Raw genomic sequence first — 9,987 nt, 5'->3', positions numbered from 1 at the left:
GTGGGAAAGCCACGGTCCTCAATGTGGATGTATACAGACTCAGCCTCACGGTGGAGAGCAGTGAGAATTCAGCGGACTCTCCAGGGCTCTCTTGAAGTCACAGGGGGATGAGACTGCATCTCATTTCAGGTCCAGATTATGAAGAGTTTTATTTGTCATCAGCAAGAGCTTTATGTATGATCAGCAAGGACTTGAAGGAATGACATCTCATGTAATTGAAACTTAGGGAGGAAGAATGTAATTGCCATGCTTAGAAATTAGCTCTGTTGGCAGAAAGGGGCCGTGGATCACAGAGGGAGATGTTGAGGGTAAATCGGGAGCCCTGACTTCTCGTTCTGGCCTCGTCCCTAATTGCCCACGCACTGGGGGCGGCGGGGGTGCGGGGATGACCATCATTTCTCCTTCCTCCCCTGTTTTTCTTTTTACCTTTTGATGTTTGTAATATAGCAGTGTGTTCTGGAACTGTAAGATCCTTGAGGGAAAGGATCGCTTATTTATCTCTAGGAAAGATTAAGAAAACCACTCCTTCCTTGGCATGTATTTTTTGGTCTGTAAAGGGATAATTTGTGTGTGGGGGGGAGATATGTTTTTACATTTCATCACATCCCTTTATATGATTATTTTCACTGGGCTTTCTGACTTTTTTGTTGTTTGTGCTGTTCTCTAGTTATAATGTTTCTACTTCCTTTTTCTTTCCTAATCTGTGCTGCTGATGTGACTATACCGATGGTTTTCCCCTCTGGTGAGGTGTGGTGCAGATTCACTCACAAAATGACTTAAAATATCTTGCCTACATAATGGCTTAAAGACAAACTAGACGGAGATTTAAAATGAGCTCATCTGTTTCCCAAAGGAATTGATATTTATAATGATGGGACTCTTAGAAGTTTATTACCAAAAATGACTTAGTAAAGGATGGAACATTAGACTGAGCAAGTTTAAATATTGGCATCTTAATGTTTGTGCAGTCAGCTGACATTTGGCCTTCAGTAGTTTTCTCTGGCATCATGGCTCATCCACCTCCAGTTCTTTACTGGACACTCATGGCATCTAGATTCTTAGATGGTCAGAGGAAAATTACAGTGACAGAGTTAAAAAGAAAAGGAAGACTTCATTCAAGACTATTGCAATAGGAGAGAGAGAGAGATTGAACTCAACTCCAGTGAAACAAGAAGTGGGAACATTTTAAAGTGGATGAAACAATGGAAAAGTTAGGAAGGACATCAGGGGGTAGGGTGGTCATTGTGACTAGACCATCCACATTTGCTGACTGGTGCTTGTAGAAGTTGGTCCCCTATCTTCCCACAGAGTCTGGGAGACAGGGACCTTATTCCCTTAGGATTATGTTCAAAGGGATGGTTCCCAGGTCCCCAAGAAAGGCAGTCCTGGGTTGTAGAAGATTTACATCTCAAGGGGCAGAGAAAGTATTTACGACCGAAAGTTTTCTAAAGCAAGTACTTTAAGAAATGGGAATTGCTAACACATATATATGGAATTTAAGAAAAAAAAATGTCATGAAGAACCTAGGGGTAAGACAGGAATAAAGACACAGACCTGGAGAATGGGCTTGAGGATATGGGGAGGGGGAAGGGTGAGCTGTGACAAAGCGAGAGAGAGGCATGGACATATATACACTAACAAATGTAAGGTAGATAGCTAGTGGGAAGCAGCCGCATAGCACAGGGAGATCAGCTGGGTGCTTTGGGACCGCCTGGAGGGGTGGGATAGGGAGGGTGGGAGGGAGGGAGACACAAGAGGGAAGAGATATGGGAACATATGTATAACTGATTCACTTTGTTAAAAAGCAGAAACTAACACACCATTGTAAAGCAATTATACCCCAATAAAGATGTTAAAAAAAAAAAAGAAATGGGAAATCAGCGCGAAGAGTTGGGAAGATGCCTGTGTGAAGTTTACTCAACCTGAGGGGGCAGGAAAGCAACCAGATGAAGCTTAATGATTCGTACCAAAGTCTGATAGACGGAAATTGGTGATTTCTTGCAAAACTATGCGATTTATCATTGGTTTCTGGCACAAAATATAAGGATTAGACAATCCTTGGCCAAGAAAAACAACTTTGGCTGCAGTCAAAATGAGAGGCATTAAAACAAAAATAAACAGAACATGGTAGTGTCATGGGAAATTGTAAGAGTGGGCCTATGGCTGGAAAGCGCAACCAAAATTAATCCGAAGAAAGAAACATAGATTAAATTACCAGATTAGATGGACTAAAGTTTGCAATGTTAAAATAAATAAACAAATGCAACCAAAATTAATCCGAAGTTCCCATGGTAGCATTTGTTTATTTATTTTAACATTGCAAACTTGAGTCCATCTAATCTGGTAATTTAATCTATGTTTCTTTCCCTTATTTTTTTCCTCTAATTCTTCCTTGGAGGTAGAGAGGCATCACCACATTGTAGGAAGGTCATGACCCCGGGTTCAGATACTGGTCCCATGACTGTGTGTTGTCTCGGCCACCTTCTGAGTCTCTTCTATGAATGGACATCAGAAAACCTGTATTCATTGTCGTGAATATTGTTCTAGACACTCAGTACGTGACGATCACCATTGCTACTATTCTGTGTGAAACGTGAGAAGTATCTTAAGAGAGTCCTGTAAGTCCTTTAATTTCTAGAAAGCCTACAGGATATAAAAGTAAAGATGTACTTGGCTTTTGAGGACACAGGGTGCCCTGTGAGTAACACTCCTAGGTTCTCGTCACAGTGGTACTGTGCTCTTACTGGGGTGACCTCAGACGCCAATATGAATCCTCTTTCACCTGTGGAGTAACAGGCAAGAAGAGGACCACCCCCGTACCTTACACCAGTGTAACAAGAATCCCTCTGAGGACTCCTTGCCACTTTTCTCTTTCTTATTATTTTCCTGCTCTTTTCAAGAACACAGTTAACCACATGCCTCGGCATCAGGGGTGGCGCAGAGCTTATCTCTCCTCCCAGCATTTACTCTCTGGCTTTACCCCCCTAGTTGACTTCATATGCTCTTGGGTGATGAATAGTGGCTTTTAATCACAGGAAACATAATAAACTAATACTACTTAGTGCTCCTAAGGCACTTCTCATTTTCCAGTCACGTGAGAAGTCTTTGCTACCGGATCTTCATTGCCCAGTGACGTGAAAGCTTTGGGCACTGTCTCTGCCCTCAGCCAGGGAGGTGAGCGGATTCCTGCAGTGTTTGCAAGGGTCACTGTGACCCCTCCCCCGCTCGCCGGCCAAGATGACTTCTTGGGCCAGATTGGCCTCCGTGAGAGAGGAGTGTCCTTTTCAAGGATGTGCAGTGTTACTGCAATTCCATAATTGGTAGGGGAAATTGAGGTCAGGGGAGTTTGCTGAAGATTGAGAGCTCCGACCATATCTGTAAACCTGCCAAAACCAGGAGGTTGGACACTTTGATTTTCCCTTGTTCATGGGGTGGGAGTCGGGTGGCTCTGGATTTCTGCCAGAGTGTTACTGATGAGGCAAAACACAACTTTGGTTCAAGTTCATGACTTGTTCATAAACATATACTTAACTGATTTGAGATTAGGGACAGCTCTCTGAAGGCAATCCAAGTGTGATAATAGCCTCCCAACCAGCTGGATTCTTCCTGTTTTTGCTGGTGTTGGTATTGTCTGGTGTTGTTTTGATTGGGTACCTGTGCTTACTGAGAAGCGTTATAAATCACCAGTGATCGTAAATGTTAGCCCTTCAGGAGGCAATCAAATAAATGTGATGGTGCCGTGTATACTGCCGTCCTGATATGGTCATCCTGAGAGATGGGTAAGAATGTGTCTACGAGGAAATCAAGGGATAATCTCTTCCCAGCCTCTGTTCCCTCTAGCTCATTTTAATTCACAAACCCTTGAATATAAGCTTGTGTTTGGTTATCACTCATATCTTTTGTGTGACAGTCTTTCTGCAAAAAAACACCCAAACCCAAAACAAGGTTTACATTCCCTGTTATTAATTTTTGTTTTCCAGCTGATCAACAGGCAGCTGAAAAGTGGGGCAGATACAGAGGACAGGCGTGTAGTTGACTCACACAGACACAGCCGTTGGAGGTGGCATCCTTGGCTTGTTTGGGGCGACAACGACTGTCACAGTCATCCCAGCCCGAGGGGACCAGGCAGGCGCATCAGTGCAGCTTCTTTGGTGGGTGCGCAGAGCCCCCAGAAGTGCTCCCGGTTCGGAGAGAGACCATCGCCCTCCTGGCACCAGCCTGAAGTGGAGGAGGTAAGAAAGGGGCTGTGGTGCAGGAAGGTGCGGGCTGTGGGTTAGGAGGCACCTTGCAGGGGGACGTGTCTCCCAGTGTCGGCTGGGTCTGGACTCGACCGTCCGTCAGGTGTCTGGCTGGCTGCGGCGACTGGCCAGTACACAGCTGTGTGTACCTGTGGAAGCAGAGCCATAGCAAGGGAGATGGCGGCGGAGGGGTGGGGAGATTCTGGATGTGCTTTGAGGGTGGAGCCAATAGGATGTCCTAGTGGATGGACTGTACGGGGAGAGAAGGAAGGGATTTGGGGACGGCTTCGTTTTTCGTGGTTTTTGTTTGTTTGGTTGGTATGAGCAACTCTAGTAAATGGAACTCTCATTTACTGAACGGGCAGGGTGGTGTCCTGTAAGCTAAAATTGGAAGGGGTTTCCAGGAGGACCATCTCAATGGCTGTGTCAGAACTACTGAGGTCAAGTCAGGAGGCTGACGGTTCACCGCTGCCTCTAGGCAGGCACATCGGGGATGGTGGTGAGAACGGTTTCAGTGAGGTGGTGGAACAGAAGGCCTGATAGAAATGGGTTTAAGAAGGGCTAGGAGGAATTTAAGAGAGAGAGAGAATAGAAGACCCTTCTCAGGCATTTTACTGTAAAGGAAGACAGACAAATGCAGCTTGCAGCTGGAAGAGGAAAAACATGATGGGTTTTGTCTACTTTTTAAGACGGGAGAAAGCATAGCACTATTGTAGATTAATGCACACAGTCTGGTGGAAAAAAAAACAGTGCTGAGAGAGGAGGGAGGAGAGGGGGCTGGTGAATAACCCTCCTTAGGTGGGTGGGAGGAGGCCTGGTGTGCAAGAGGAGGGGTCATCTGAGGAGGGAAGGTGAGCCTGGGGCGATGGTCAGTGAGCTGCCTGTGGGAGAGCGAAGAGGTCAGGGTGCACCTTCCTGAGCTCGTTGCAGGTGTCACGCTCCCACCGGCCTCCGTCCGCCGGCACCAGCTCACCTGGAGGCTGAGCACGTGAAGTGGGAGGGGGTCTCAGGAAGGTTGTGCCCCCTTTGCTAGATGCTTCCCTGCTGGAGTTAGAGAACATTATGTGGGAACTGGTTCAGGATTTGGGGAAGACTTGCCAAAGAAGGAATACGGGAAACAGAAATGTGGATGAGAATGTGTGTGTGTTGGGGGGGTGGGTAGTGGGCAGGCCTCATCCTCCAGAAAATGCAAGAGGCTGGGAAACTGTACATGAGAGTCCATTCTAGGGGTTAGCTGTTGCCTAAAACTAAAAACGAGCTCCGTTCCGTGGTGTCATATCTGGCCACCTTAGAAAAAGGTGAACTTTTTAAAAGATGACATTTAAAAAATGTTTTTACATTTTTTAATAATTTGTTAAAGGTTACTTTCCATTTACAGTTATTACAGAATATTGGCTCTATTCGCCGTGGTGTAGAGACATCCTTGAGCCCATCTTACACCCAGTAATTGGTACCTCCCACTCTCCCACTCCTGTATGGCCCCCGGCACTGGTAACCGCTAGTTTGTTCTCTATAGCTGCCCGTCTGCTTATAAAAGGTGACATTTTACAACGTAGCAGCGGGTGAACTTCCAGATGCAGGTGTAAGGAGTGGCTGCTGCTCAGAGCCTGCCTTGGGCTGTTCTGAGTGGCAAATAAGGCTTATTCGGAGGAAGGTTAGAACTTCTGCCCCACCTCTCCATGGATCAGAATGTCCACTTTCACCCAACGGGGAGGTGCACAGGACAGTCAACGAGAGAGCCCGGGAGAGTTTACAACCCGGGATCACACGATGACTTCTCCATTTTACAACACTTAACCTGATAGTAAGGCAGTAGAGGAAGGTTCAAAGGGGGAACCCAGCAAGGGAGCCACCGCCTCCATGGAGTAGAAGGCAGTCGGGGGTCTGGCCACGTGGAGCTGGCCTTTGGCAATGGCGGGACCCAGGAGAGAGGAGGTCCACGTCCATCAAGGCCTCCCCTCTGTGTGTCTAAGAAGATGGGAGTGTCACAGACAGGAGCGGGTCAGGGAGGAAAGTCATGCACCTGTGGGCACGTCAATTTAAAAGTCCCAGTTCAGGAGGCTGTAAGATCCATGAAGTTTGGGATTATATTTATTCTCTCCACCATATCAAGTTTCCAGCACAGTGCCCAGCAAAGATTTGGTGCTCAATAAATTTTTGTTAAATATTTTTTAAAATGAATGGATGCATTCATGCATGAATGAATGACTTTAGGGTGCTTCTATCATGCTGACTCTTGGAATGATGGGTCTCTAGCCCAAGACTGAGGTCCTGGCTGGAGAGAGAAAAAGAAATCCTGGTGCAGAGTTAAGTGTTGGAAGCAGGTATCTGCCTGAGGGTGGCCATGAAGCTTGTACAGAAATGTATTCTGTTTCTAAAAGGAAGGGTATTCTAAGTGGCCTGACACGCTGCTCTTCGGTATGGCTGATGGAAATACTCCATAGTTTGATTGTAAAACATCACTTAGATTTTGATTTGTAACCTGATCACCCTCTGAGGCATAAACTTGAAATTGTAAATATGGCTTCAACCCTTGAATTTTACCTAGTTTTCAGGAAAGAAGAATAATGAACACCTAAGATGTATCACTGTGATTGCCCAGAATTGAAGTGGCTGTTTAGTTTTCACAATCCCATCATCTCATCAGGCAATTTTTACTTTCCTTGTACTGCCTGTTTTTCTCCTGCAGAAAGTTTGCGGGGTGGGGTGGGGGGGATAATGCATCTTGCTGGAGCGCAAAGCTCTTGTTTTTTCCTTCCAGTGAAGGTTTTTGCTGTTCATATTCGAAAATCAAGCCCAGATGGACTCTGCAAGTTGCTCAAATCAATATAGAGAAAAACATTGATGTACTGAAAAGACAATTCAGGGAACTATTGAACATGATTGAAATGTTTAATGATCTTTACATCTTGAAGACCAGGATTCGAACCATAGTGAAACCTGGACTTTTGTAATGAAAATTTTACTTTAAAGCTGTAAACTCTTAGGCACTACTTCATGGCAGAGAAGTATTCGAAGAAACCTGGGTGAGAGCTTGTGTCCCTTTGAAAGGACGGTTCTTGCTGGGCATCTTGCTGACATGAAATGTCACGCTCACACCTAATTTCTTCACATTATTAGTGTTCGCCTCCCTGGGCAGGGTTAAGGTGTAAAACTGTCACCTTCTTTTGAGCACCAATTTGTTCTCTTAACAGTTTAATTCTCCTGGGTGTTCTTCTGAGTCTTTTGTTGTAATATTAACTGTTTCCTTTCTCAGACGTGAACTTGGAAGACAGTTTGGGAAGGACTGGGTGTCTGCTCAGACATTTTGCATTTGAGGCCAGCCTGTCACCCATCGTGTGGGTTACCAGCTCGGTCCTGCAGAGTCTGGAGCCTGACGGGCGCCCTGGGTTTTGGCTTGAACAGCCCGTGGGGTCCCTGAGTTGAACCAGGACTTTTAATGGAAAAGTTCTTGGGGGGAAATCACTAAAGCAGTGGAGAGAATCAGAAACGTGTAGGCATTGAGCCGGCAGCTGGCGGGGCCTGGGGTGTGTCCCAGCTGGATCCCAGCTGTGCCACCTGGAGTCTGCTGCTTCTCCATGGCCTTGTCTCCTCGTGGAAGGGGTCGTCAGGCCTGCCCGACAACGAGACAGAAGGTTTTAAGGTGTGTCCAGAACGAGGCCTGAGACTTGGCAAGGCGGCATTCCCTGGAATGGGCACAAGGAAGGCTCGTACCTGACTTTTCACTGCAGGCACACAGAAATCACCAAAGGCGATAGTCAGCGCTCAGACATCACCCTAACAATACCTGCAGGGTTTTTTTTTTTTTTTTTTTTGAATTTGGATATTTCTGATGATAAGAAATATATGCATTGAAAATAAGCAAAGCTTTGACGTGGAAAGAGAAGCATAGACAGAGAACTTCAGAGCAACAGTTACACACACATTTTCACAGGGGCACACCTGGCGGGACGGGCACGTGTGGGGAGCGGGTACCTCCCTGCGCTTCAGCGTCTCCAGGTCACCTCCTTGAGAAGCGTATCTAAGGGCTGCGGAGCTACCGTCCTCCTCGACTTGGCACCCCTCTTACTTCTGGTGCCCACGCTGCTCGGTGCTGCCGGCAGCTTCCCGTCCTCGAGGCACTTATTACAACTGGAGGAAACTTCGAGCATCTGCAGTTTCTCCAAGTTGGGATTTTAAGCGGGTGTTATTCTCTGCATATTTCAAAGGGTTTGCCGCCTCCTCGTGTGCTTTGTGCCAGATGCCCGTTAGGGAGGACTCCCTGATTCTCTCCGGGGTTGGCCCTGTGTCTCTGCACTGGCTTCCCTCTTTGAGGGCTGTTGCGTTTGCCTTGCTGCTTCTGTTGATATTTTATGCTCGCGATTCAGTGCAGGGACATGGCCATGCCCCAATCCATGTTCCAAAGAGTATATTTCAGGTTACACTGGAATTGAAAAGGGCCTTTTATTGTGCAGAACCATGGTTCTTTAATACTCAGTGAGTAATGGTAAATGCATTCTATAGGCTCCATATTCTGGGATAATTGTGCTCAACTAATATATCCCTGCAGTCACGTGGGCTAGAGAAGCACCTGTTGCCATCCGGCTACAGCAGGTCCCTCTCATCTGGGGGGGATATGTTCCAGGACCCCAGTGGCTGTTGGAAACTGCAGACAGTACTGACCCTATATATACTATGATTTCTCTGATTTGTACATACTTTGTTAAAGTTTAATTTCTAAATTAGGCATAGTAAGAGATTAACGACCATAACTAATAATAAAATAGAACAGTTATAACACTATACTGTAATAAAAGTTATGTGAATGGGGACTCTCTCTCTCTCAAAATATCTTATTGTACAAATTTAACGCCTTTTCCGTCTGAACTAAGGATTATCATGCAGTGGCTGTAACTAGCACGGGTTTCTTTTTCCTCCTTCACAATTTCACAGGTAGAAGATTCGTTCTTACTGTAGATCTTAGTCGGGAACTTTCACCTTTTCACTTACAGGAAGCACTTTCCTCCTCTTGGGCCTGTCCAAATTGTCAGCGTCACTCCTCCTGGGCTTTGGGGTCATTAAAAAAAGGGGTCAGTAAAAAAAGGATCACTGGAACACAAGCACTGTGTTACCACCCCAGTCGGTCTAATAAACGATCACTACTAGTGACTAACAGTTGGGACTTGCTGGACAAAGGGGTGATTCACGTTCCAGCAGGACAGAGCTGACACCTCAAGATTTCACCATGCGACTCAGAATCGTTCACAACTGAAAACTTCCGAATGGTTTACTTCTATAAATTTTCCATTTAATGTCTTCTTACCAAGGATGACTGCCGGTTACTGAAGCTACAGATGAGGGGGTTGACTGTACATCTTTGGTGAGAGTGGTGGGGAAGCTGGTGAAGATGCTAATGAGCATGACGTCAGTGCCACTGGCCACGGGACTGCTCAGTGCAGGGACCCTGCTCTGCACGCATCTTATTTAACTCTCCCCCCACGTCATGTAAAGTAGGTGTTATTTTATAATGAAAGCTTAAGAGAAGTGTTGGTTGCATTGCTTACCTGTGGAAAAGCCAAACTTTGGACCCAGATCTGGCGGGGATCTGGGTTCCGCCTGCCTTTCTCTGCCACCTCTTCCCATGGAGAAAGTTCATGTGAGTGGCAGCCCCCCTCTTTCTCATTTCCCCCTACTTCCTCTCCTGACTCTTACTCGGTTCTTAATTTACAACCAGACATTCTTTGTAAGTTGAAGTATAGTTGATGTACAA

At 46.1% G+C, this 9,987-nt stretch overlaps 1 long non-coding RNA gene across 3 annotated transcripts in view; it reads left to right on the top strand.

Annotated features, from left to right (window-relative positions):
* LOC307179743 overlaps positions 1–9,987 on the top strand; it is an 893,234-nt gene that overhangs the window by 81,800 nt on the left and 801,447 nt on the right. For 2 of the 3 annotated variants that reach the window (XR_013825536.1, XR_013825537.1), the window contains exon 2: positions 3,981–4,232. This is a non-coding gene — a long non-coding RNA (uncharacterized lncRNA). Of the gene's footprint in view, positions 1–3,080; positions 3,175–3,980; positions 4,233–9,987 lie in introns of those variants that run through there. The other variant, XR_013825538.1, reaches the window with a different exon arrangement.

The sequence above is a fragment of the Stenella coeruleoalba genome, assembly GCF_951394435.1.
Source record: "Stenella coeruleoalba genome assembly, chromosome: 21".
Classification (NCBI taxonomy): Eukaryota; Metazoa; Chordata; class Mammalia; order Artiodactyla; family Delphinidae; genus Stenella; species Stenella coeruleoalba.
The sequence above is the reverse complement of the archived record's forward strand: the minus strand, read 5'-3'. Positions and strand labels throughout refer to the sequence as shown.